Raw genomic sequence first — 25,768 nt, forward strand, 5'->3', positions numbered from 1 at the left:
TGATACGTGTCTGGCGGAGAGTGGAGAAAATAAGCAGGACGGGGTGGAGGGAAAAATCGTTGAGATTTTTAACGAGGTTGTCGGAGAGGGGATGCTGGTGGGGAAAGTCCAAAGAAGGCAGAGCAAGTAGGAGGCGGAGGGGATATTGAGAGGTATAAAGTGCTGCGTATCAGGTCGCGACAGAAGCGAGAATGTTGGGGAAGCGGAGTTGAGTAAGGAAGAGGAATTGGTTTCAAAGGCAGGTAGAAGTTGCAAGGAAATGAAGAAGGAAATAATTAAGGACGGACAAACCGAAGTTCTCGTGGTACGCTGGTACTTGGGAACTGTCCGTAACCGACCGTATTATGTGGAATACCTTGAATCAATGAGCGATCTTCGGTCGAGTTAAGCACTGGAAAAAGGTTGGCTCAAATACAGTGCTTACAGTATATTGCAATCTACTCAATTGCAGTACATTGGCTCAATTACATTACTTGCTTCTTAATTATATTTAATATTTTAATTGTCGAATCAAAGTAGAAATATAACAGTCTCGAATTTTATTTGCAATATTAACTTCTATAGAAAATCTCAATAAAGTGTAGTCGAATTCCAATAGCTTATTTCTTGGTTTTAATCAAATTTGTGATCAGTATACCTCTTCAGCCACGAAAACGAAAGATTTTTAGTTTTAGAAGTAATAAATGAATGCTAGAGACTGTTTTAGGATAGATTTGGGAAAATTAAAGAAAATATTTCCATGGTAATTGTAATCGTATTTTAAGGTTTAATTTAATAGCCTCCCTTTGAATTTATCTTATCTTCGAAATTATTAAAACGAAGACTTGCTTGAGTATGCATAATCCAGCTGAGCAGACAATGGCTGTGTATACTTATTTGATTGCGGAAAAGGAGATATTGAAAAAAAATAATGGTGTGAAAATTACTAAATATTTCCTTCCTTTCTCGGAAGAAAGTTCTCGATTAAACTTACTTGAATGATTCACGACCTATCCATGTTACGAAAGGTAACGTACACATATCAGCAAATTAAAGTGGAAACTAAAATATTTTTAATGAGCAATAAAGTTCAAAATATGATTTTTCAGATTACTTTAATGGGGGTCATGCAATGCTCCTAAATTCTGGTTTGGAATACAAGATAAGAATGGCGCTGTGTCGATGAAAATGGTTATTTTTAAAACGCTGTCGTTAAATCAAGTATTACTTGTTTTCAATGACAGCAAAACACCGGAAATGTTGGCTGATTGCGCACGAAATGGAAAAATTTTAGATATATTATCTAAAGATACCAACACTTACATTAGAATATCCAAAACATATGGATTTATTCTCTGATTTTGGATATATTATCTAAAGATACCAACACTTACATTAGAATGTCCAAAACATATGTATTTATTCTCTATTTTATCGTCGATGTATCAAAAACTTTTGGTATATTTAGCCAATGTGATCTATGATTTTGGTATGTCTTCTGAAATTTTCGATGTTTATGTTTTTGATATTTAACATGCAAAAAAATATTGAAAATTGTGTTAAAATTTTACCATTATTAACTATAATTTGCGTAGGAATACAAATTCATCAATCGGGTTTGTAAGTGTATGTATAATTTTGAATTATATAATGATCTGCACAAGACGGAAGACTTTGTGAGATCAGTTTTAGTTCCTATTCCGAAAAAGGTAAAGGCTACGTCATGTGAGGACTACAGAACTATTAGTTTGATATCCCACGCAGCTAAAGATGTTCCCAGGATCAAAAGCAAAAGGATAGAGAGTAGGACAACCGATTACTTAGGGGATGATCAGTTTGGGTTTAGGAACGGGAGAGGTACACGTGATGCCATTGCAGTAATGAGATTATTAATCGAGAGGAATATGGAACACAACCAAGAGGTATTTGCCTGTTTCGTAGATTTCGAAAAAGCGTTTGAGAGAGTGAATTGGGAAAAACTAATGAGTATATTTAAGAAAGTAGGAATAGATTGGAGAGAAAGGAGGCTAATCCGCAACCTGTACATGTCTCAGACTGCCCAGGTGCGGGTGGGGAACGGGGAGTCCGGATGGGCAGTGTTAGGAAGAGGTGTGAGGCAGGGTTGCCCATTATCACCGCTGCTGTTCAACTTGTATGTAGGGGAAATATTTAAAGAGGCATGGGAAAAACTGGAGGTATGAATGAAAGTGGGCGGGGAATTCGTAAAACCAGTTTGGTTTGCTGATGACCAAGCTTTAGTTTGTCAGTCAGCCAAGGGGCTGCAAGCATTGCTTAGTGAATTGGAAATTCGGTGCGACAGATATGGGATGAGAATCAATATTAATAAAAAAAAGGTATGCGATTTTCTAGAAAGAAAAAGGCCAAGCTTAACATTAAAATAGGAGGGCAAAAACTGGATCAGGTAGAACAGTTTACGTATCTCGGTAGTGTTTTGGACCAACAGGGTCAAAGTAGTAGGGACGTAAGGAGCTGAATTGCGCTAGGCAAAGAGACTTTCACAAGGAGGAGGGAGTTGATGATGGGGACGTTGATTAAGGGTGTTAAGAAAAGACTCGTAAAAACATTGATATGGAGCGTAGCTATATACGGCGCGGAAACTTGGTCATTGAAGCAGGAGGATAGACGTAGACTGGAGGCTTTTGAAATGTGGGTTTGAAGAAGAATGGAGAAGGTGAAATGGACAGAGAAGAAAACAAACGAGGAAGTACTTGGTATGGTGGGCGAAGAGGGGGGTTTGTTGGGAGCAATCCTATGGAGGCAGGAAAAGTGGCTGAAGGGGGTATTGACCGGCAGCGGGATGTTGAAGACTGTAATAGAGGGGAGAATGTTAGGCAAACGAGGAAAGGGAAGGAACAGGATAGGGATGTTGGACGGGATGAAGGGAGGAAGAAAGTACTCAGAGCCGAATAGGCACCTGCTATAAAGTAGGATGTTGTATTAATAATAATAATGAATGAAAAGATGAAAACGATGATGCAATAATAATAATATTAATAATATTAATATTAATAATAATATTAATAATAATATTAATTATAATATTAATAATAATATTAATAATAATAATGATGATGATCTGCACATAGCCTCTCAAGCCTGCCGTGACCATTCATGTGTTGTTTCTCCGTGCTCACCGTACATTTGCCTGGCGAAGATTTGAAAATAATTTGTAATATTCTTACGAAAGACTGGTTGGTAAATCTATTTGCCTTTAAACATCCACGAACACAAGCATATCCATTAATGCTTTTAACTGCACGGAAAATTGTGGCCAGTGATCGAAGTCCCTCCAGGTGTTCTCCCGACCCTCTTAAAGAGAGGACCCGGCCGGGAGTAACCGGACGTCTGGTATACCCTTCCTCGATGGGACGTAAGACATTATTGGAATATGTACTCCTAGTGGGAGTTAGTTGCACGATGGGTAACGGCAGTGATAAATTATGGGTGAGGACAGTTCATAAATTATTTCGGAGGGGGCCAGGATGGTGTGGTGCCTAACGTACAGGCGTCCCACGGAGAGGGCTGGGGTTCAAATCCCGGCGGTGTTGAATATTTTTCAGGGGCACCTAGATCCCTACTTGAGGTGCTTTGTGGAAAGCACTTAGAGCGAGTACGACGTCCGTCGGATGGGACGTTAAACTGCGGATCCCTTGGCGCCTTTCGACAGGAGTAGGCTTATGCAGACGCCGGGTTTCTCTCCACCCTTCCTTTCCCAACCATGGCGCAAATGACCTTAGCTGTCGCTAAGGTCATCTGCGCCATCTCGCCTCCCATAAAAACTACTACAAAAAGTGACGGAGATCAGGTTGGTATTTGTACTGAATTCCCACCCCAGGGGGTCGCGTCGCGGTGGTAGCTCCTTTCTCCAGAGGTATCCCGAAGGAATATCTCAACTTCAAAGGTACTTCTACTCGGCTGTCACCTGGAAGAATCTTTTGAAGTGGAGCACGCCGTCCGTCGTATGGGACGTAAAATTTTGTGATCCCTCGGCATAGTTCGCTAAGAGTAATGCCGGCACCGGATTTCCGTCCACGCTCCCCCCCCCCACTTCCTGAAATATTTTTTTCAAATAACCCACACATCCCTAATGGCTCCAATGTTCTCGGAAGTCTGTCGCGTCCCCTTATATCTACTGCTGACGAATTACTTCGTTTAACCCACTTTTGTGGAGAATTTCCGCGAGCCTAGTTTAAAATAAACTATTGTTTTCCGTGCCACATGTGCATACTTCCGTAGGTGCGACATTGAATTCGGATCGCGTTGAGAACGACTCTTAGTCGCGATTAGGGAAGGGGCACTCCCAAAGCTGGCTGCCCTCACTCCATAGATCCTTCTTGCCAGAATTCTCCTCTTTCCGCACGCGGGGCGAATAAATCCCCCCAACCACCCACCCTCCATCTCCCCCTCGCACATGCACCCCAATCAAGTGGAGCCTCCCCTCCCCCTTCCCCCCCCCCGCGCGAGTGAAGAAGGCCAAGGCCCCGCGCCCGTCGCCGGGGGGCGTGAGACGGGATCCTCCCCCTTCTACATCCCTCACCCTACACGCACACCTCCGCCCGAGCGAAAATACACACGGGGAAGCGACGAACTTATGAAGCCTGGGTTGCTCGTACATAAACGTTGCTCACACAATTGAAATGCACGCTATATTTTTAAACGTCTTTTCTACATTTAAACTCCAAGCGGTAATTCAACAGCGGCGCCATTGAAGAAGTAGAAAAAAAGTGAAGCGCCAAGTTAAGAACCGGTTGAAGTTATTCAATTGCGAAATTAAACTCAAATTGAATTTTTGTAATACATTAATTTCTATCGCATACCCACATGTAGTATGCACCCATAGCAATTGGGGGGATGTTGGCGAGCCTCTTTATAATCTGTTCAATTAATTCCGCTACGCCCATAACATGCCTAAAAAAATTACCATGGACTCAGGGCCTACCAAATGAAAAATTAGCCTCCATTTTGGTTGCGTGTTCATAAATGCATCGCCTCTGGATTCACTACGATATCTAAGGACCACGAAGAACGGTCAAGACGCGAGACGGCTTCTTTTTTTTTAAAAAAAAAGAGCGCAAGACGGTCGTAACCCTGGGAAGAGACCGCGCTTTATTTGTGTGGAAGTACGCCATCAATTTAAAATGACACTCAATTTAAACGCCATTACATCTACTACTACATCAGTACCGTAAATTGAGAGGTCAATTAAAACTGAATTCATATAGCTGGTGTAAGCAAAGACAGTGGCGTCGACCCCGAAATACAACCTTAACATCTTGTTTAAGTGTAGGGACACGTTTCTGTGAAGGGAATCGCGGGGCATATTGACAACCGTCAATTCCAAAGTTAACTGGCGCTAACTTTAATAATTTTCACTGTCGACGCCAGTGCGTACGCACCAAATGCAGCGCACAATGTATATGGAGCCTTAAAAACGAACACCAACGATGATTGCCGATCAATTGTTCCCGTTCACTAGTCAGTCGTAAGCAATAATCGTGAACTCATAGTCCGGTGGCGTTAAAGAGAACCGATGGGAAATAATTGTGCGCACCAACCTCCTCTTTGTGAGGGAAACCCACGCCTCACTCCTGCCGACGTCCTCCCCACGCGTGCTTCCCTCGAAAGAGCTTCAGTTGCTCGTCGTTGCTAGCGGGAGCTGATCTTTGCCTGGATTTCCCACTCTCGAGAGAACAGATGGGCCTGGCAACTCGAAGCCCTAACTCGAAAGTGATGGAGGAAGATCATGAGGGCTCGGACAGCGGACTCGTTTCTACCGGAGTGACTCGGCGTCGTCCCTTGACGTCGCCGCTCGCCCGTAAGCCCCCGTGAGTCGACCGTCGCTCGCCTTCTCGCCGGTGGGGGCGTCGGTGGGAGGGGAATTGGAGGAACTCCCCCGCCCCCGCCTCTCTCTCCGGGGGATGAGGCGGTGGGGTGGTGTGAGGCGGGGTGTCGGGCCGGGAGAAGTCAGTCAGTTGCTTCGGCCGAGAGGCGAGTGCTGGCCGTCTGGACGGACGAACGGAGAGCGCGGGTATCGCCGAGGCCGTCGCTTGTCAAAACTCCCCGTAGCCTTCCCACCTCTCCCCATCCCTCAGCCGTGGGAGGGCGAGTTGCCCCTTACAACCACGCCCACTCACTCTACACGGAGGACATTCACGAGTGGACACGCGCGCCGGATGACTGAAGGGGTGAGTCTCTCAACATCTTTCCTGAATTCCGGCTTCGTCTTCCTCCTCGTCTCTGAACCTTCGTTCTGTGCCCTCCGCTCAGTTCGGGGGGTCGGGACTGGCGGCGGTCTCCAATTCGTGTTCCGTTCCACAAATTGTTTTTGGATTGCCAGTTTTTTGGAGGTAATTAAAAATGGCCTTCTCTGATGCCACTCCGATTGGACCCCATATTTTTTAATTATCGCGGCAACGGTTCGCGTCTGAATTTGGCGCGCGGATTTCGGTTGACGGCGAGAAGTACGTCTGTCGCTTTCAAGGGAGTAATTTGACCTGGCGGCCGGCGAACCTGAATTCACAGTTTCGGGTGAACAACTCCTCTGTTAGTGATTTGTGTGGCGTGACTACGTGCTTGAAGCGAGAGATACCTCGGAATTATCCAGTCATGTTAAGATGACGGCTTCGGAGGAGATCTGTCCGTCAACGTCAATTCGAAGGGATCGAGATGGTGCCGTGGCTAATGTACTGGCTTCCAACCCCGACGGACCGAGTTCGAGTCCCGGATGTCGCAAGATATTTCAGTGGTATCACGATCTCCGATACTTGGGGTGCTATGTAGAGAACACCTCAAGTGGATTATTCCGTCCGTTGAATGGGACGTTAAACTGTGTGACCACATGATGCATTTCTTTAAAAGAATAGACAAATGTCAACGACGGATTTCTCCCCAGTCGAAGTTTCGTCTTTGTAAAGAATTCGCAATGTCGAGGCATTACTGAATAACCCCACGCCGAAGACCATTAGGCACGAGTCATTGACCTCAACGTGTAAGAGACCATGTCCAAAGTGGAGCCGGATACATTACCTTGATGCCGGCCGTTAATTCAATTCTAACAATCTTTTTCTCCTTTTATGATATCCTGTCGGTAGGCTAATCAAAGGGTGGAGTCAAGTTCATTTCTAAGTACCTATCTTCTGAACAGTTTTAGGGTGTAACCTACACGGTGGATTTAAATTTGTATTTATTCTTAATATCAAACATACTCGATTGCATCCTCTGAATGTGACATGCATATATTATGGACATTTCCTCTGGAGATAAGTGAAAAAAAATATTGTTAAATCATCGGTAATTGTTCAAAAACATTGAACGTTATAAATAATTGGAATTTTGCCTTTAATCACATTTCCGTGATGTCATCATGGTGGCCTTCTTTCAGATATATACGTATCAGATATTTGTCTCGAATAATTTCAAGAAATGAGTATTACTTGTATTATATTTCGAGTAATACTGTAAATTTTTTTCAGCAGTGGTCACCTACACTATGAAACTGGTATTGGAGTTGAAATAACTCACTTCTGGTCTTCGTCGAATCATGAAAATGGGCCACCAAGGTCTCGCTATCCAAATGTGTACCGATCCATGATAAAATATTAGTTGGGTATTTTTTTGGGCGTTTTGCAATTAGGAGTAACTTCGACTCATAAATTCTTCACCATAATATTATTTATTATCATAAAAATAGCGGTGACTACCATATTTACAATAACTCATGCCTTAAACAAGCTCTGTAAACATAATTTTTAAATATTATTCTGTGCGATGTTGCCAAATAGAGCAATCCGATAATATAAATAGCACAAGCAGGACTTGAACGAGGCTAAATTCACGCGTCGCCTTCAATGTCGTTCGTCTTATAGAATCCGTCGAAGCGAATTTGTGCTCGCGGTCTCTGTCCCTCTGAAGTCGGCGCTCGTATACAGTACTCGGCGACGCGCGCACGTGTGTGTGTGTTTGTGTTTTCGCGTCGGCGTCAGATTCGCGCCACCTCTCACCCCCAGGCGCACCCCTGGGTTCCCTCAGAGATGCGTGGCACATTGTGGATCCGATTTTGAGGCTACGTCTCTATTTTATATGCATCCCATTTACTTACTCTCAATTTGACGTATGCGTATATTAATAATCATATTTCCCTCCTGCGAACAGGAAAGAAATATTGTCGGGTCACAGAAAAATTAACAAAGATATTTTTACACCCGAAAATATTAAAGTATTTCACTCCTAATCGAATCACCTTAATGACGTAACGATGACCTTCCTTCTCGTTTATTTTTTACCTATAATTTGACAAAATTGTAATTTTATTCAAAAATTAGAACAACCTACATTAAATGACAAGGCTGACCATTTAGGTAATTTATTCGACGAGGTCACCGGCATTTTAACAAGGGTAGAGTTGAAAAAACACGCTTCGGGCTCTCATCTGGTCATTCAGCAGTAGGTCAACATGGTAATCATCTTCAAAATGAATTTTAATACAACATAAAACGTGATTGTTAACATTTTTGGAACGCTTAAGTTTCGCATTTCAAAATAATTTAAAATAATTAAAAAATACTTTTCGTTTGTGTTTATTAGTTTTTTTGTAAATAGCAATGATTACCGAATTCATTGAAATTCGCACTTTTAAATAGGCACAAGGGAAACACATGCTTTGACATGCCTGTTTTATTCCGCATGACAACTCCAATGGGGCGCTTACTAGTCCTGCATTCGCTCGTTGCCACTTCTATTGTTTTGTTCTGAATATAGCATCCATTGTTTCGAGGCGCACGCTTCCTCTTACACTCCATGGCTAACGCCGAGGTTTCCGGCACGTGATTAGCACACCTCGAGTCGTCGTCCCCCGCCTGTGCAAATCCTTCTCATACCCTCTCCTGACTGCACCCGATTACTTGCGGTGTTCCACCTGCTCTAACATGTTCCATCCCATACTTTCTCTATTTATTTACCCATCTCTGTGTACCGCCAAACCATTTCATCCGTCTCCTTTTAATCAAGCTGACTCCTCATTTCGCGCGTCTCGCGTCGACTCTCGAAGTCGCTCGACAATCCTTTGAATGACTGGCCGAATCGAAGCCCACATGCGTGCTGTAAATACCTAGCGGCCGCTTAAAAAAATGTATTTTATTATTATTACATAGTATCCTGTAAACCACCGCTACGGTGTGTGGCCGGGGATGATTATGCACCGGACTACTTTGGACCAAAAATACACATCCCCCTAGCGCGGTTGGACTACGTTATTTCGTGGAAAATCTATTTGTTCTTCACTTAATCTCTTTAATATCATTCAAACGCCATATTCTACCGTATTACGATGGGTTAGTTAATAAATTTTCAACATCTTAGCCAAAGGGATATCCTTTGGATTTATGCAAAAGATTTCATCTGTAATTTAACCTTCGCTCAGTGAGTGATTCCCAGCCTAGTTCCTCTAATAATTTTGATACATTATTCTGTTTATCATTACAACGTTTTACAAATATCGCTCCTCCACACTGCACACGATTCAATACGGCAATCAATCTAACTGTGTGAGGATCCCATAGACTTGCAGCATATTCTAAATGAGGCCTAAAAAGCGATAGATGAGATGACTTTTCATCGCATACCCAGTACTCTTCTGATAAATTCTAATTTTTTGTTAGCCTATCCACACTTTCCCCGCATATATGTTTCACCCAGGAGAGGTCGTGTGTTAGGGTAACCGTCTAAATATTTTAACGAGTCTATGCTTTCTATTTCGGTGTTTTTGATTCAGTAGGCTTTAGGGAGGGAATTGCTCTTTTCCCAAAAATTCATTTCCATGCACTTTTTTAAGTATTTATAACTCGGTACACCTATGTGCATGTCGATATAAAACTCCCGTAGCACTCATTCTCCCGCCCAGTTTGGTCTTATCGTATGTCCTATCTTGTTCCAGCAAAGGAGCGTGACTCGGAGACGTTGACTTACTGCTACTCAATGATATTGGCATGGTGTTCACCCTTGCAATGTAACCATTGGGAGCTTTGAATGCTCTAATATCTAAATGCAACAATTTCAGAGCGTAAAAATCATTCGCCTTGACTGGGACTCGAACCCAGATCCCTCAATATCCGGTCAAGTGCTTTAGCCACTTAAGCTACCGAGGCGTCCTCTTAAACTCTGAAATTTTGGAAACATCTAGTTCCTTTAAAAGCCCCAAAATTTCAGAGTTTAAGAGGACGCCTCGGTAGCTTAAGTGGCTAAAGCACTCGACCGGATATTGAGGGATCTGGGTTCGAGTCCCAGTCAAGGCGAATGATTTTTACGCTCTGAAATTGTTGCATTGAAATGCACATTAGCGGATGACTCCGTTAAAAGTTACTGTTGCGGCATCTCCCGCAGTTTCTTTGGAATTTGTCAAAGGGAAAACACCATACGTGTTTAAAAAAGTTGGCTTTAACCTCGTGGACAGTGGCGCCTCGCGCACGACTACGAATACATGTGACATTGTATGTACGGTATTTCGTCATAACATCTAGTTCCTTTAAAAGCCCCAAAATTTCAGAGTTTAAGAGGACGCCTCGGTAGCTTAAGTGGCTAAAGCACTCGACCGGATATTGAGGGATCTGGGTTCGAGTCCCAGTCAAGGCGAATGATTTTTACGCTCTGAAATTGTTGCATTGAAATGCACATTAGCGGATGACTCCGTTAAAAGTTACTGTTGCGGCATCTCCCGCAGTTTCTTTGGAATTTGTCAAAGGGAAAACACCATACGTGTTTAAAAAAGTTGGCTTTAACCTCGTGGACAGTGGCGCCTCGCGCACGACTACGAATACATGTGACATTGTATGTACGGTATTTCGTCATAACATCTAGTTCCTTTAAAAGCCCCAAAATTTCAGAGTTTAAGAGGACGCCTCGGTAGCTTAAGTGGCTAAAGCACTCGACCGGATATTGAGGGATCTGGGTTCGAGTCCCAGTCAAGGCGAATGATTTTTACGCTCTGAAATTGTTGCATTGAAATGCACATTAGCGGATGACTCCGTTAAAAGTTACTGTTGCGGCATCTCCCGCAGTTTCTTTGGAATTTGTCAAAGGGAAAACACCATACGTGTTTAAAAAAGTTGGCTTTAACCTCGTGGACAGTGGCGCCTCGCGCACGACTACGAATACATGTGACATTGTATGTACGGTATTTCGTCATAACATCTAGTTCCTTTAAAAGCCCCAAAATTTCAGAGTTTAAGAGGACGCCTCGGTAGCTTAAGTGGCTAAAGCACTCGACCGGATATTGAGGGATCTGGGTTCGAGTCCCAGTCAAGGCGAATGATTTTTACGCTCTGAAATTGTTGCATTGAAATGCACATTAGCGGATGACTCCGTTAAAAGTTACTGTTGCGGCATCTCCCGCAGTTTCTTTGGAATTTGTCAAAGGGAAAACACCATACGTGTTTAAAAAAGTTGGCTTTAACCTCGTGGACAGTGGCGCCTCGCGCACGACTACGAATACATGTGACATTGTATGTACGGTATTTCGTCATAACATCTAGTTCCTTTAAAAGCCCCAAAATTTCAGAGTTTAAGAGGACGCCTCGGTAGCTTAAGTGGCTAAAGCACTCGACCGGATATTGAGGGATCTGGGTTCGAGTCCCAGTCAAGGCGAATGATTTTTACGCTCTGAAATTGTTGCATTGAAATGCACATTAGCGGATGACTCCGTTAAAAGTTACTGTTGCGGCATCTCCCGCAGTTTCTTTGGAATTTGTCAAAGGGAAAACACCATACGTGTTTAAAAAAGTTGGCTTTAACCTCGTGGACAGTGGCGCCTCGCGCACGACTACGAATACATGTGACATTGTATGTACGGTATTTCGTCATAACATCTAGTTCCTTTAAAAGCCCCAAAATTTCAGAGTTTAAGAGGACGCCTCGGTAGCTTAAGTGGCTAAAGCACTCGACCGGATATTGAGGGATCTGGGTTCGAGTCCCAGTCAAGGCGAATGATTTTTACGCTCTGAAATTGTTGCATTGAAATGCACATTAGCGGATGACTCCGTTAAAAGTTACTGTTGCGGCATCTCCCGCAGTTTCTTTGGAATTTGTCAAAGGGAAAACACCATACGTGTTTAAAAAAGTTGGCTTTAACCTCGTGGACAGTGGCGCCTCGCGCACGACTACGAATACATGTGACATTGTATGTACGGTATTTCGTCATAACATCTAGTTCCTTTAAAAGCCCCAAAATTTCAGAGTTTAAGAGGACGCCTCGGTAGCTTAAGTGGCTAAAGCACTCGACCGGATATTGAGGGATCTGGGTTCGAGTCCCAGTCAAGGCGAATGATTTTTACGCTCTGAAATTGTTGCATTGAAATGCACATTAGCGGATGACTCCGTTAAAAGTTACTGTTGCGGCATCTCCCGCAGTTTCTTTGGAATTTGTCAAAGGGAAAACACCATACGTGTTTAAAAAAGTTGGCTTTAACCTCGTGGACAGTGGCGCCTCGCGCACGACTACGAATACATGTGACATTGTATGTACGGTATTTCGTCATAACATCTAGTTCCTTTAAAAGCCCCAAAATTTCAGAGTTTAAGAGGACGCCTCGGTAGCTTAAGTGGCTAAAGCACTCGACCGGATATTGAGGGATCTGGGTTCGAGTCCCAGTCAAGGCGAATGATTTTTACGCTCTGAAATTGTTGCATTGAAATGCACATTAGCGGATGACTCCGTTAAAAGTTACTGTTGCGGCATCTCCCGCAGTTTCTTTGGAATTTGTCAAAGGGAAAACACCATACGTGTTTAAAAAAGTTGGCTTTAACCTCGTGGACAGTGGCGCCTCGCGCACGACTACGAATACATGTGACATTGTATGTACGGTATTTCGTCATAACATCTAGTTCCTTTAAAAGCCCCAAAATTTCAGAGTTTAAGAGGACGCCTCGGTAGCTTAAGTGGCTAAAGCACTCGACCGGATATTGAGGGATCTGGGTTCGAGTCCCAGTCAAGGCGAATGATTTTTACGCTCTGAAATTGTTGCATTGAAATGCACATTAGCGGATGACTCCGTTAAAAGTTACTGTTGCGGCATCTCCCGCAGTTTCTTTGGAATTTGTCAAAGGGAAAACACCATACGTGTTTAAAAAAGTTGGCTTTAACCTCGTGGACAGTGGCGCCTCGCGCACGACTACGAATACATGTGACATTGTATGTACGGTATTTCGTCATAACATCTAGTTCCTTTAAAAGCCCCAAAATTTCAGAGTTTAAGAGGACGCCTCGGTAGCTTAAGTGGCTAAAGCACTCGACCGGATATTGAGGGATCTGGGTTCGAGTCCCAGTCAAGGCGAATGATTTTTACGCTCTGAAATTGTTGCATTGAAATGCACATTAGCGGATGACTCCGTTAAAAGTTACTGTTGCGGCATCTCCCGCAGTTTCTTTGGAATTTGTCAAAGGGAAAACACCATACGTGTTTAAAAAAGTTGGCTTTAACCTCGTGGACAGTGGCGCCTCGCGCACGACTACGAATACATGTGACATTGTATGTACGGTATTTCGTCATAACATCTAGTTCCTTTAAAAGCCCCAAAATTTCAGAGTTTAAGAGGACGCCTCGGTAGCTTAAGTGGCTAAAGCACTCGACCGGATATTGAGGGATCTGGGTTCGAGTCCCAGTCAAGGCGAATGATTTTTACGCTCTGAAATTGTTGCATTGAAATGCACATTAGCGGATGACTCCGTTAAAAGTTACTGTTGCGGCATCTCCCGCAGTTTCTTTGGAATTTGTCAAAGGGAAAACACCATACGTGTTTAAAAAAGTTGGCTTTAACCTCGTGGACAGTGGCGCCTCGCGCACGACTACGAATACATGTGACATTGTATGTACGGTATTTCGTCATAACATCTAGTTCCTTTAAAAGCCCCAAAATTTCAGAGTTTAAGAGGACGCCTCGGTAGCTTAAGTGGCTAAAGCACTCGACCGGATATTGAGGGATCTGGGTTCGAGTCCCAGTCAAGGCGAATGATTTTTACGCTCTGAAATTGTTGCATTGAAATGCACATTAGCGGATGACTCCGTTAAAAGTTACTGTTGCGGCATCTCCCGCAGTTTCTTTGGAATTTGTCAAAGGGAAAACACCATACGTGTTTAAAAAAGTTGGCTTTAACCTCGTGGACAGTGGCGCCTCGCGCACGACTACGAATACATGTGACATTGTATGTACGGTATTTCGTCATAACATCTAGTTCCTTTAAAAGCCCCAAAATTTCAGAGTTTAAGAGGACGCCTCGGTAGCTTAAGTGGCTAAAGCACTCGACCGGATATTGAGGGATCTGGGTTCGAGTCCCAGTCAAGGCGAATGATTTTTACGCTCTGAAATTGTTGCATTGAAATGCACATTAGCGGATGACTCCGTTAAAAGTTACTGTTGCGGCATCTCCCGCAGTTTCTTTGGAATTTGTCAAAGGGAAAACACCATACGTGTTTAAAAAAGTTGGCTTTAACCTCGTGGACAGTGGCGCCTCGCGCACGACTACGAATACATGTGACATTGTATGTACGGTATTTCGTCATAACATCTAGTTCCTTTAAAAGCCCCAAAATTTCAGAGTTTAAGAGGACGCCTCGGTAGCTTAAGTGGCTAAAGCACTCGACCGGATATTGAGGGATCTGGGTTCGAGTCCCAGTCAAGGCGAATGATTTTTACGCTCTGAAATTGTTGCATTGAAATGCACATTAGCGGATGACTCCGTTAAAAGTTACTGTTGCGGCATCTCCCGCAGTTTCTTTGGAATTTGTCAAAGGGAAAACACCATACGTGTTTAAAAAAGTTGGCTTTAACCTCGTGGACAGTGGCGCCTCGCGCACGACTACGAATACATGTGACATTGTATGTACGGTATTTCGTCATAACATCTAGTTCCTTTAAAAGCCCCAAAATTTCAGAGTTTAAGAGGACGCCTCGGTAGCTTAAGTGGCTAAAGCACTCGACCGGATATTGAGGGATCTGGGTTCGAGTCCCAGTCAAGGCGAATGATTTTTACGCTCTGAAATTGTTGCATTGAAATGCACATTAGCGGATGACTCCGTTAAAAGTTACTGTTGCGGCATCTCCCGCAGTTTCTTTGGAATTTGTCAAAGGGAAAACACCATACGTGTTTAAAAAAGTTGGCTTTAACCTCGTGGACAGTGGCGCCTCGCGCACGACTACGAATACATGTGACATTGTATGTACGGTATTTCGTCATAACATCTAGTTCCTTTAAAAGCCCCAAAATTTCAGAGTTTAAGAGGACGCCTCGGTAGCTTAAGTGGCTAAAGCACTCGACCGGATATTGAGGGATCTGGGTTCGAGTCCCAGTCAAGGCGAATGATTTTTACGCTCTGAAATTGTTGCATTGAAATGCACATTAGCGGATGACTCCGTTAAAAGTTACTGTTGCGGCATCTCCCGCAGTTTCTTTGGAATTTGTCAAAGGGAAAACACCATACGTGTTTAAAAAAGTTGGCTTTAACCTCGTGGACAGTGGCGCCTCGCGCACGACTACGAATACATGTGACATTGTATGTACGGTATTTCGTCATAACATCTAGTTCCTTTAAAAGCCCCAAAATTTCAGAGTTTAAGAGGACGCCTCGGTAGCTTAAGTGGCTAAAGCACTCGACCGGATATTGAGGGATCTGGGTTCGAGTCCCAGTCAAGGCGAATGATTTTTACGCTCTGAAATTGTTGCATTGAAATGCACATTAGCGGATGACTCCGTTAAAAGTTACTGTTGCGGCATCTCCCGCAGTTTCTTTGGAATTTGCTCTAATATCTGCCTTAAATTAACAGGCCAACGTCTGTGTAGACACAATCTGATCACCTTTCATAGGTTTAAATGTTTTAACTCTATGCATTGTACTGACTGTTGTTACATGTAAGGACGTCCACTGAATGAAGTTATTTTATCTAGCTGTCCATACCTTCTGCCCCAGTTTGTTCCCCCTATAAATAAATTCCTTTCTCCTCCGTCCCTCTTCATCCATCGTTTGGTCTCAGTTTCGCTCAAATAAAGACCTCTATCTACAGTATCTATTTATTCCCCAGACTCAAACGGCCCTCAACATTCCCACTCATCCTCAGCATCATCTCCGGCCACTTTTACTGCCTTCCACAAACTCCATCCAAATTCCTCTCTTCTCCCACTTCATCTAACACTTTTTCGATTGTCTTACTCCCCGTCCGGTTTAATCGCACGTCTTTTACAACCAAATATCTCGAAATGCCTCTTTCCTCAAAGATCAGTTTTCAGAACCATAAAATTATTCATTCCTTCTTCTTTGGCCCTTTTCCTTTGGGCCCTCACTCAAGAATCATTTGGATCGTTGGATCGTTTCGTTCCTTTCTGCAAATATCAATTTCACTCTTGGATGTTTTCATTATTCGCAGTAATTCACCTTGTTCGTTGAGCATTCTGCTCAAATATGTGTCAAGTGAAAGCCTGATCTAATTTATGCTCATCTTCTATAAGATTTGTACTGCATAAGAATCTCATTGTTTTTATATTCTTCTGGTATTGAAAGATTAAACACAGTGACTTGATAATCAATGAAAACTCCACATCCATCCATGAAATCCATCCATCAATGAAATAAATGTTAATTCCACAAAACGAAGAAAAAGTGGCAGGCTACTCTTACTGCGAATGAATATTTTTCAATGGATGCCTGAAGAGCAACTAATGAGATGCTTTAGGCTTCACTGACTACAATTATTATTTTAATAAATATAATAGAGGAATGTAACCCTTCAGCTTTATTTTATAATTAAGAAACGAGGAATTAAAACGAGAAAATGTCCATAAAATTACTTACATTTTTATATGAAATATGAACCTAGTGGCAAGACAAACCTTTATTAAAATACATTTGAAAGGCACATTCTTAAAACATTTTTCTACATATTCATAACGATAGACAAGCATTTCAATTCCATCTCTGAAGAAATACTCCGCCTTACGTTTTAACCAATTGTTTACATCAGCATGCATTTCTGTGTCAAAGCGCTCTGTTGCAAGCCACGTCTAGCGAGAGATCCGTAATCGTATCACAAATTCTTTCGTTGAATTTCACCGTCAGTTCATGTGTCTCGAGGCTAGGACTATGACTGCGGTCCTCGTCGTTAACATTGGTGCTCTGGCCATTTTTCAACTGAGAATGCACCACTGCCTCACTCCGTCTTCACTCATTATTCTGTCTCCATACACTTCACCAAGTTATCTATGAATTTCAAGTGGCTTGTGGTTTTTTTGCAAGTAATAACCAAATCACAGAGCGCACTTTACAACTCGCGGGATTTGCAGCGCACGTTTTAATAATTCGCAGTGAGCAAAGTAGAAGGACCACTACCACAGTAGGATGTGTACTGAGTGAGGGGACGTTAAGACACCAAGATGATGCCTCTAGCCCAATCCATCGCCACGCTAGGCCGAAACGTAAGTTACTAACTGGTCCGCCCTCGTATATCCGACAGTGAACGAAATCCGTTAGCTGCGTAGCAAGCCAAATGAAACTTTATCATTGTTAACTGTAACTTAAACATACTACTTTTATCCCTATCTCTAGTCCAGATTTCCCATCTGGCTACTTTATTGGCGTAAATTAAAAAAAAAACACTTGCCTACGACGGCCATCCCGATTTTACACCCGCCAACATTAATACAGGTATGCATATGCAGTTTGGTTTGTAAAAATTTTCGAATTCCTGGCCTATCTCTTTAGTTTACTCCCAAATTTTGTAATAATTTCGTACTTTTTTGAATTTTTTATCGTCTACTTCATGGAAACCCTTCTCAAAATCCATGAAATGCAACAAAAATCAATTATTATTTGGAATTCTACCGTTTAAGTTAAGTTTTGGATGGGCACAAGCTACACAGTGATACGACGATATTTCCCTAGAACCAAACCGTACTGGTGATGTTCAGTATTCCATTCTGTTTCTGTTCATATCATTACTGTGCCATCTCACATTCCCCTGGCATTCTTGACACGAAATTGAGTGTCACCGAAGTAGTCGTTTTACCTCCTCCCCAACCTGTTTTCGATGGTTCTCAGAACTGCTTTTGCTTCTTGTGGACCAATCATATGGTGAGCAGGGTTTTCATACTATATCCTGTTTCTCTTTTTTCGAAATAGAATTTTTCACACCTACTCGGTGTTTAGATCACACGTCTTTCTCCTAAGTTTCTCGGATTAAAACCTAAACCCTTTTTCCATATCCCTTAAAATATTTGGCTCCTAATTTTCCCAACCGGCTTAGTTTATTTCATTTATCATGTTGTTATATTATATTGTAGTATTTTTTTTGGCCAAAATATTAAACCAAAGACAAAGATTAAGGGACAGTCTTAATCACACCGAGTTATAATTACTGGTTTGTCTTTTCCTAAATATTCTTAGAAGTATAACTTCCATATCCCTAGAAGCCCTGTTGAGCCGACCAATATAGTTTTTCCTTTCGAACCTGTTTTTTTCAATTGGTGTCGTGTGGTTTACTTCTTGATATTTCTTCTCACCTTCTCTTTATAGTGTGGTACGCCTTTCCTTGCTTCTCTTTTTCTCATTTCTCCGGGACATCGAACTGCCTTTTCCGCCGCATTCCGTGATTGACTTTTGGTCATTTTCATTTTATTTCATCCTACAGGCCTTTAACCACCTCGAAACTTGTGAGTAGGAGAGAGCAGAGTCCCCGTAAGTCTCACGAATCATTTTCTTAGTCTCCTCAAGAGTTTTTTCAGTTTAGTACAACACTTAGTAATCGCGTAACGTTGCTCGATCGTCGATTCCATTATTTTCGTTCCACTGTCGACGCGGAGAGGTTTATAATAACTGACGTCCTGCCGCTTCCACTGATTGGAGAGCACTGAGACCGGTTTTGCGGCAAACCTTAGCATCCCATCAACGTACTCCAAGTGGTTTTATACCACTCTAACCAATAGGGGCGGCAAGGGAAATTCAATTGCATTATTTTTAGAACTCACCCTGCCTATCCATTCTTCTCCCCAAGCACATTATCTCAATCTTCCGTTTCCTTCGTTTCTATTCTGCGATAAATGATTGACTCATTCTTTTATAATTCACCGTTTCTTTATTGCCTCTATAGTCCGTGTTCTCCGTTTTTAAAGCTGTTCCAGCGCATGTAATGCTGTTTCCTTCACCTGATCCGTTCCTAGCGCTTTAACCTCTGACACTCGGTGTACCTTCACTCTAATCTCAATTTTATTCGCTGTCCCTTTATGTTTTAATCTTCATGAATTTCTTTTCGTGTGCAAATTTTTTTCGAAATCTCTGTTCAACTGATTCAGTTAAAGGAGATGCATGCGCGATTTTCCTTCGGCTGCAATCGGAGGACCGGAGGTGTGCCTCACTCAGCATGAGTTCTCCTCCGCTGACAACCGCTCAAGTATTTCCCGTAATCCCTCTCTCCGTGATCTACGCTATCCGTCTCCAGGGTACTCGAACACCGTTTATTATCCAGTGGAAGATGTTTGTAGGGTCCACAACACCCCTCGTTCGTTCTCATTTGCGTGTCTTTTTGTATATTTTTGCCGAGGAAAACAAAACGTCCTGAAAGAGGAAGTCAGTTCGAGGGGGGGGCAGCAGGTGGGGAGAAGGGGTGATTACCCAAGAACCGGGTGCAATCAGCACTGCTATAAACGCTTGCTCCTGCGTGACTGTTTTGTTCTCTTCCACCGGATATTGCAGGGGTATAAAAGTCCTCGTTCTTGCTCCCTGATCGAACGCTGTGATCTCGCTGTTAGCTTCCGTCGTATCTTTTTCGAGTACGTTCCCGCGATGGTGACCGGCGGTCATTCAGCGGTCTATTTTGGCAAAATAACAGCGTCCCATGGGAGTCCGGTTTGAAAATGGTTTGGGATTATTAATCCAGCGATTTTTTATGAGCAAAAAAAAAAGATACTAATCGCACCAAAGGCACCCTTTGGCCCAACAGCCAATATTTTTGACGATCAAAATCAAGGGGCGGGGAAGTAATCATATGTTCCAAGGAAATGAATGAAACTTCGACGTAAAGTCTCACGTTGCGTAGGAAAAACACTTGTATCGTTTGCTTCCCGGAGGACCCTTGTGTCAAGTCTCGCTGTGGCGCACTTTGGCTGGTGGTGCCGTCTTGCTTTAGAGAATCATGCGCGGGGAAATAGAAATGAGGAGTTTTTGCAGGAATTTGCCATTACAATTTATAGTCCATCGGTTAGGGTAGGTTTTGGACAGACACGTATATTAAGCACTGCTAAATCTCATCCAACACAGCACCTAACACCTGAGACTAACATAAATAATTGGTCCAGACAACACTCCACGGAATAAAGTGTTCAGTCACCAACAGTGGATGCATTACATTAAAATAAACCAACCGTAACTTCTCCCGCATTACAGTCTTACCAGTATTTCATTGCCTCTCAGTATCTTCTGCATCACATTTTATTGGCTCCTTACAATTTCTCCGAGCAACCATCCCTTTCTTCTCTTTATCAATCATGTCTTCTTTCATCTCTTTCTTTTCCAACTGTACGTTGGTCTTAAATGTATTTATTTCCGTCCGTTCAATCGTCATTCTCCACGCCAAGTAGTACATCCAATATTGTATAATTGAATGTATGAAGTACATTGATCTTACATGCATGCATATCTACACGTGCACCTACTTGCACGGATTCCCTGCCAGCTAATTCAGAAATGTTATCAGAAGGACGCAAAGCTGAAGCCTATTTCCGCAAATTCGTTTCAAATGTCACGTTGAAAAATCTCCAAATACTTCATTCAGACGAAAATGAGATATAGGTAGGTGAGGAATTGTAGACATAACCTACTCATGTGTCTAGCTCTGTGTAACGATTCAATTAAATCAGATTAAATATAAACAGAGTAATCAACCCGAAGGTCGGTTTGGTAGGTGATGGTAGAGTTCACCCAGTACTAAGCCCTGTACGGCGTGTGAAATTCACACGTCAGGGTAGGGGGGCCAGTTCCTTTCCCTGTACCGGTTATGGTTTCCCAAGAAGACCTGATACCCGAAAAATCACTTTAGGTTGGGTGGAGCTGCAGGTGCAGCGTTATCAGTAATCATCCTGCAAACGTGATTCCTAGCCAAATGTCGCCTATCGTGGCGATTAGGGGATCGGTGAGGAGGATTCATGTCTTCTATGCTCATTGAGCATGTTAGCAACTCGTGAAAATATTGCCGTCAGAGATAGCTTGTATCCCAGTGCGTGTATGTTCCCCACGTACGGCAAAATAAATTATCGATTTTATCGCCAATCAAGTTCGCCGATATACCTTCTTTAAGCGCGGGACATTTCACAATGCAAAAATTCATTCGCCTATCCCGGGATGGAGACCTGGAGCCGTCGATTTCCGGACGAGTAAACGACCGAGACTCGCTGATAAACACTCGACCTGATATCGAAGGACCCCGGTCCAGGCGATGATATTTTTTCCTCGGGAAACACTCGCATGCGGACAACAGCGAGTGACTCACTAAAGATAATTTTGCGGCACTCCCCGTGGTTTCTTTGCATCGGCGTCTTGTAAACCAAGAAAAAGGATATAAATATGTCTGAAGGGTATTGTTTCATGGCCAAAAATACGTCGATGAAAAGTGATTCGGAAATAGTTTTAGCTTTGAACAGATTTTCGGACCGAACACTTTGAGTATAAATACCCGCGTCTCGAAAAATTCTTTTCCATCACCGCATTTGCGGGGGCAATTCAAATGAATCAAGCAATCCCTACATTTCTACTTCTTGCAAGGGAATGCGTGCACGAAACATACAAAAGAAATATACAGTGGAGGAATCTACTCTTTGGGATGCTTGCATCAGTTTGTTTGTGTTTCGCCTTCGTGGTTCCTAAGGTTCCTCCTTAAAGACACTCAATAAATAGCTGCTCGATTTCTACGTTGAGGGTGTGTAGTGGGGTGATTCATTCCTCACGGTTTTCAAGAAGGAGAGACCGTTTCCGCTCGCAGGAGCTTTTGCAAATCGGGCGGCATATGTTGGACAAAACGCTCTTCCCTTTCTGGAAGTCTCGTAATCTCTTCTTATCAGTAATCCGTGGGATAAATCAAACAGGGTGTCTTTCGTAACATTGGATCCTCCCTCTCATTATCTCCAATTGTGTCACCCTGATTGGACAGGGACAGAAGAAAGAAATATGGTTAAACAAATATGCTTTCCGAGGCTAATTAGTCTGATGCGACACGAAGTGGATTTTTTTTTACGAGTATGGAAATAATTATCTAACCTTGCTGCGGCAGTTCAGATATTTCTCTCCCTAAATCATTTCTGGTATTCTAGTGTATCATCATTATAAAAAAAATAAGAATAATAGAATATAATGTTATTGCTCATGTATCAGGTTTGCATTACATAATAATATCAATATTTACATATGATAGAGTACATTCTAAAATTATAGACTGTAGATGTAAACTTGATTAATGGACCCGGGTTAGGTTAATTGGAGAATGCAGTAGAGCTAACCTCGCAGTAATCCCTACATGGCTTGCGATTATTCACACGTAAACAGGTTTGGGTCGTCGGTTCTTTATTCCCTGTGACGCTTGTGGTTTCTCCGGAAGGTCTGATGCTCGAAAAATCACACAGCCTGGGTGAAGCTGAAGGTGCCCAGAGATGTCCCCGAGATTCGAACTCGGGTCATCCGGTCAGTAGGCCAAGCACTCTACCCACTGGAATACCAAGCTTACGAATGTTTTATTAAGAGTGTATGCGTGTAAGCCACTTCTGGATGATCTCTGAACATCTAAAAAAAATACATTTATTCGTGCTGTCCTTCTGATATGTTCTATTAAAAAGGTGATTTTACAAGAAATTTATCGTATATTTGGGGGATTGTGGTACATGAAGACTCTCTGTAATGTGCAATATTCTCTCTTTTGAATGTAATTTAAAAATATATTTTCATACTTACGGGACAGCCTGCCAGTTTTCATCATCTAATGAATAGATCGGGCTAGCCTAACATCTCCACTTGTAGAACATCACTAGTAAAACATTTGGACAGCAACGCATGCTTGTAGATGCCATTCCCGCAGTCCCGAAATTATTCCAGTATTATTTAAGTGCTGGAGTTAAAGCGAGAAGTCGTATGAAATGCGTACGTTATAATAAGGGTGCTGGTATAATGTGTGGGGCATTGAAAGGATCGTGACCATTTTCTGCTACAGTTGCATGGGGATCCATGTTTGCGATTGTGAGGGATTTTTCAATAAATATCGCCGGAAATTAATTTAATGCGTGGCGGAGTGCGTGATCTGGAGCGCCCCCTTTCCGTGTCATGTCCCGAGACTACTCGAATTTAGTAGATGCGCGGAAGGATACATTCGTTCGTCTTTTGCGTGATGTTGGATTTTCAAATACCCGTCTTATTTTCCGCGTTTCCTACAGGGTTGGCAGAAGTTACGAAAGCCAGTTTGACATCCAGTGATTGATAATATCACTCGAGAATTGTTTCGAGACGGAGTAGTTTTGAAAAATATACCTACCAGTCCGAAACTATTTTTCGTATGGACCCTTGACAGTTATGAGCTCTTAGGAGTAAATTTAAGGAAGGGAACGCTAGTGATATTAGTATGTGTTTATTTTTTTCTGATTTCAAATTTATTTTGCTCATAGGAATCGGAATGAGTAGGGGAATGGATCTGGAAGACGATATCATATAGACGACGACTACAGCGTGGGAAAAACAAAGTTGTGCCCATACTCGGCTGTCACGTTGTTTCGCTTAGTTTAATTGTTAGGGGAGTCGGCCGGCAGCTAGGGTCAATTGCGCCATTAGGGATTTACGGGTAATTTGGAAGGGGTAGGATGTTCGGGGAGTGGAGGAAGGGTGGCAAGAAACCCGGCGTCGCCATTTGCTTACTCTTTTAACGATGGGCTCCAAGGGGTCCACATACGACGGACGGCGTACTCACTTCAAGTCCTCTCCACGTTGCACCGTAAGTTGGGATCGGGATAAAACTGAAAAAAATCCTACCATCGCCGGGATTCGAGTCTGAGACCTCGGGTGGAAAGCCAGTATTTTAGCCTCTGCATCGTTTTAATCCCTTTTTCACATTGTCAAATACTTGTTGCAAATAATATTTTTTACTTTTATGAATTGCGTTTTCAGATTTTGGAATAATTGCAAGCCACAAATATTTTCGGTTTTACAGAAAGAAAAAAACAGCTAAGTTAATTTCACTTAATTAATTTTTTTTAATGTGGCAAAATTAAAAAATATTAAAAGGAATTAACGTAGCTGTTTTTTCTGTCTGTAATTGATAAGTAACACAAAGTCAAGCCTGAAACTACTAAGTTCATTTTAGATTTAATTACTTAAGTACGGAAAGATATCATGGTTAATTTTAACTTTATCTGGAGACACTTCGTGAAATTCTCTGCGAAATGGATGGCTGATTTAAGTTTTTCCGCATAAAATATATTTCATCCAATCTGGGTTTCGCTGTAGGTCAATGAATTCAATCGCTGATCGATCGATCCATCTTCTTTCGTTCTTGGAGATCAACAATTGGTGTCGATCTCCAACGAAACATAGGTCGTTTAAAATAAATTTTGTGTGGAAAAACTTCCGTTACCCGTTTCGTTTCGGCAATTATTGATTTTTCGAATTCGGAGATGGCGCGCCAAAAAGGAGAACATTCGTTGCCCCATCTTTGGCGATAACTAATGGACTTTTCGCTAGCGCCAGTGACTGTTAGATGACAAAACGAACGCGCACAACCTTCGAAATGGCTTGACCACAATTTTTCAAGCCGAAGATTGGTTTGATAGTTGAGAGTGGAGCACACCCAGGTCTAAGGGCAATGTCGTATGAAAATCATACACACAGGGTTCCCTATGGTTTCCCAGGAAGATCTTATGCCCAAAAAATCACACAGCTTGGGTGAGGCAGAGGGTGCCCAGGGGTGTAAACCCGGAATCGAGCCCGGGCCCTCCGATCAGTAGCCCAGCGCTCTTCCCACTTGACTGCCACGTACCTCGAGATGGCTTACTCACTTCAAGAAAATACCGCTTTGGTGTACCTAATTGGTGAAGGCGGCTCAAGAGATCCAAAGCCTTTCATGGCAACGTTATCATGTTGGGATTGGTTACCACCCCCACTATCCCTCCCCCACCCCCTCGCAATTCGTCGAATTACTCCGCCAGTTGGTCGCCGTTGGCCTCCACGTTGGACGGGGGATGAGGGTGGGGAAGTTGAAGTGGCGGAGACACCACAAGGCCATTGTTTTCGCGATCGGTGTGTGTGAAAGGAATGGCAGATGGCAACCAGAGGCATGTTTCTCAAAGTTAAAACATCTGGTGTGGCCAAAACATTACCTTCTCCGTACGCTAGTAAGTATTCTAGCCAAATGAAGCGCTCATGCTCATCCTTGATAATTGATAGTAACTTATTATATTACTCAGATCTATTGAAAGCTCCCATTTGTGTTTCTGCAAAGATGGAATGAAGGTATTCCACTCTTTCAGCTTACGAGCAGCTTCGTATTCTTTAGCAGGTAGTTTCTTTTAGACACCCTTCAAAGGGTGTGAAACGGAATCAGCACTAGTCATATTGAAGCAAGTCAGCAGACGCCGACGGTGGGGTTTCAATGGTGACCAAATTCAAAATGACTCAGAAAACTTTTTTTTTAATAATCTAGGTGCACAGAGTAAAGGGACGTGAGATACTTCATCCGAAAAGGAGAAAGTCTCACGCAATTAACTTAAATA

At 42.7% G+C, this 25,768-nt stretch overlaps 1 protein-coding gene across 1 annotated transcript in view; it reads left to right on the forward strand.

Moving 5' to 3' along the window:
• Positions 1-6,020: 6,020 nt before the first annotated feature.
• The window catches only part of LOC139693819 (synaptic vesicle glycoprotein 2C-like), a 160,296-nt gene continuing 140,548 nt past the window's right edge, over positions 6,021-25,768 (forward strand). The window contains exon 1 of the mRNA XM_071592110.1: positions 6,021-6,185. The gene's annotated coding sequence lies outside the window, so the exon portion shown is untranslated. The remainder of the gene's footprint in view (positions 6,186-25,768) is intronic.

This window comes from Hetaerina americana, unplaced genomic scaffold (genome assembly GCF_022747635.1).
Source record: "Hetaerina americana unplaced genomic scaffold, ioHetAmer1.1.p SCAF_5, whole genome shotgun sequence".
Classification (NCBI taxonomy): domain Eukaryota; kingdom Metazoa; phylum Arthropoda; class Insecta; order Odonata; family Calopterygidae; genus Hetaerina; species Hetaerina americana.